Consider the following 2500-nt stretch of genomic DNA (forward strand, 5'->3'; position numbering starts at 1 on the left):
CGCGCTTGCGACGGCCTCGACGCACCGTAAATAGTGCGGCCTGATACCTTGCGCGTACCGCCGAGCAGCCGGCCGGGCGACCGGGGGTTTGTCGCGTGCCGTTTTACCGGCGACGCGACAGTCACCGCACCCGGACCGTAGACCGACACCCAGCGGGTCGCGACGTTCTACTTGGGGAGAAGTGCACGACGACGAGCGCCGGACATCGACGCACGGTAGCGTGCCCGCGCGAGAGCCGCGAGGACTCCGCGGGACATCGCCCACCGACGCGAAGCCAGCGCCGCTGACGATGAATCTCCCCGTTCGATCTTTTGGGTTTCTTAGGTTTACCCCTGAACGGTTTCACGTACTCTTGAACTCTCTCTTCAAAGTTCTTTTCAACTTTCCCTCACGGTACTTGTTCGCTATCGGTCTCGTGGTCGTATTTAGCCTTAGATGGAGTTTACCACCCACTTAGAGCTGCACTCTCAAGCAACCCGACTCTAAGGAGAGATCCTCCCGAGACGCGCACCGGTCGCTACGGGCCTGGCACCCTCTACGGGTAAGTGGCCCCATTCAAGATGGACTTGGACGCGACGCGACACCTCGGGATAAGCGGATCCTCCCAAACACCACATTTCCCTGCGGCGGAACCGCGGGATTCGGTGCTGGGCTCTTTCCTGTTCGCTCGCCGCTACTAAGGAAATCCTAGTTAGTTTCTTTTCCTCCGCTTAATAATATGCTTAAATTCAGCGGGTAATCTCGCCTGCTCTGAGGTCGTCAAAGAGTTTAGTTTTCGATAACCGTGGCCGCGCCGCCTCCTCCGCCGGCTCTTTTCTCACTTAGAGAGCGAGCGTCGGGAGAGCGGCAGCGCCGGCACAGCGGCTTCGCATTGTACTCGGAGGAGTGGCGAGGAGACGTGTTGTTTGTGACAACGATTCTTCCACGCGCGGCTCGCAGCCGCTAATAGGAGGAAATGTAAGCCGATCGAATCTCGTTCGAGTTGTCTGCTTGCAAACAACGAATAAGATCGGCGCGGATCGCGTCATCTTCGATCGCCGGGGACGCGAGATACATTGCGAGCGAGTGTGCGCGTACACGTACATCTCTATCACCCACATCCTTCAAATTTTCTCTCCGCATATCGTGTGTTATGCACGGATATGGGATACGACGGGGCGAATCGGATTCGACGAGTACACGACGACGCGTGCCGGTCCCCTATATTCGTTTTCGAGAATTTCGTGGACTCGGACAAGCGGTCGGCTCGCGATTCACCCGCGTTAAGGAGGGCTCTCTCGCTCTTTTCTCTCCGCGTACCGCCGGGCGACGACGCGCCGCGGTTCTCTCCTACCGTTTGCGCGGAAGGTGGCGCGCACCAAGACTCGCGCGTAAGAGGCGCGAGCGCGCGCTGGCGCACCGGGAGACCGCGAGAGGGATAACGCAACGTGTGTGCGCGTGTCTTCTACTCCCTCTCTCCTTCGACAGTTTCCGGGCGCGCGCGCGCAGGCTCCCTATCTTTACTTACTGCGTGTGTGCGTACGCTGCTCTCACTCTTCCTTTTCCTCGGTGTTATTTCAGACGACGCCAAGGGGCCGCCTCTCGGGACGGCTCGTCTCGGGCGAACGTCCAACTATCGCTCGTACACCGTTTGCGCGAACGGGCACGGTGGCCCGGCGCGCAAAGGCGCAAGCAGTTTCGAGGTACTAAAACGACCCTCAGCCAGGCGTGGTCCGGGAATTGTATCCGTGGACCGCAATGTGCGTTCGAAATGTCGATGTTCATGTGTCCTGCAGTTCACAAGTTGACGCGCAATTAGCTGCGTTCTTCATCGACCCACGAGCCAAGTGATCCACCGTTCAGGGTAATCGTTTTGCAATTCTTGCGTTCAACGAACGCTTCGTTCATCCATCTTAGTCTCCTCTCCGAAGAGAGAGAGATAAAATCGTTGGCCCTTCGATCAGCCTGGCCGCGCGCGTCCGAGCACGCGCGCGGACCGCCGCCACCGCTGGGGAGGCTACGGCACAAAAGTTGTTTCGCGATCGGAGCGTCTCTTCCCCGTACATATAATATAATAATATATATATTTGGAAGAGCCGGGGCGGAATGTTCTTTGAAGAAACCGTCGGACTTGATCGGGTGTGATCCGTCCTCTCGCCCGTTCGTCCGATAGCCGCGCGCTCGCGTACAAACACGCTGACCGCTGCCCCGGTGCGGGGAGGGGCGCGTTCACGAGCGTTGCGGACGCACGGACGGGCGTAGGTTACCACCGGTACGCGCTAACGCCGGATCGTAACTCTGCGCTTGGCAAGAGCGCGATCGGGAAAGCGTCTTCTGCTCCGAATCGCATTCATGTAATTTCGCAATTTGCGCAACGAGCCTCAACGGGTCGCGCGCGACGCGACGCGACGCCGGTTGCGGCTACGAAGCTTAAGGAGAGAGTCTCGGATAATCCTCTCCTCCTCCATCCCGCTCGCACGACGCCGACCGCACCGAAAAAGGCCGACGGCGCTCTGCTGCT

General features: G+C 59.1%; 2 non-coding genes across 2 annotated transcripts in view; both read right to left on the minus strand.

Moving 5' to 3' along the window:
- The window catches only part of LOC138943887 (large subunit ribosomal RNA), a 4172-nt gene extending 3413 nt beyond the window's left edge, over positions 1-759 (minus strand). The window contains exon 1 of the ribosomal RNA XR_011448573.1: positions 1-759. This exon is cut by the window's left edge and continues 3413 nt beyond it. This is a non-coding gene — a ribosomal RNA (large subunit ribosomal RNA).
- A 932-nt stretch (positions 760-1691) lies between these two features.
- LOC138943879 (5.8S ribosomal RNA) lies at positions 1692-1846 on the minus strand. Its single transcript, XR_011448565.1, has one exon. It is a non-coding gene; the product is annotated as a 5.8S ribosomal RNA (ribosomal RNA).
- Positions 1847-2500: the final 654 nt, after the last annotated feature.

This window comes from Polyergus mexicanus, unplaced genomic scaffold, assembly GCF_030449975.1.
Source record: "Polyergus mexicanus isolate NDT 795.1 unplaced genomic scaffold, iyPolMexi1.0 SCAF_52, whole genome shotgun sequence".
In the NCBI taxonomy this organism is placed as follows: domain Eukaryota; kingdom Metazoa; phylum Arthropoda; class Insecta; order Hymenoptera; family Formicidae; genus Polyergus; species Polyergus mexicanus.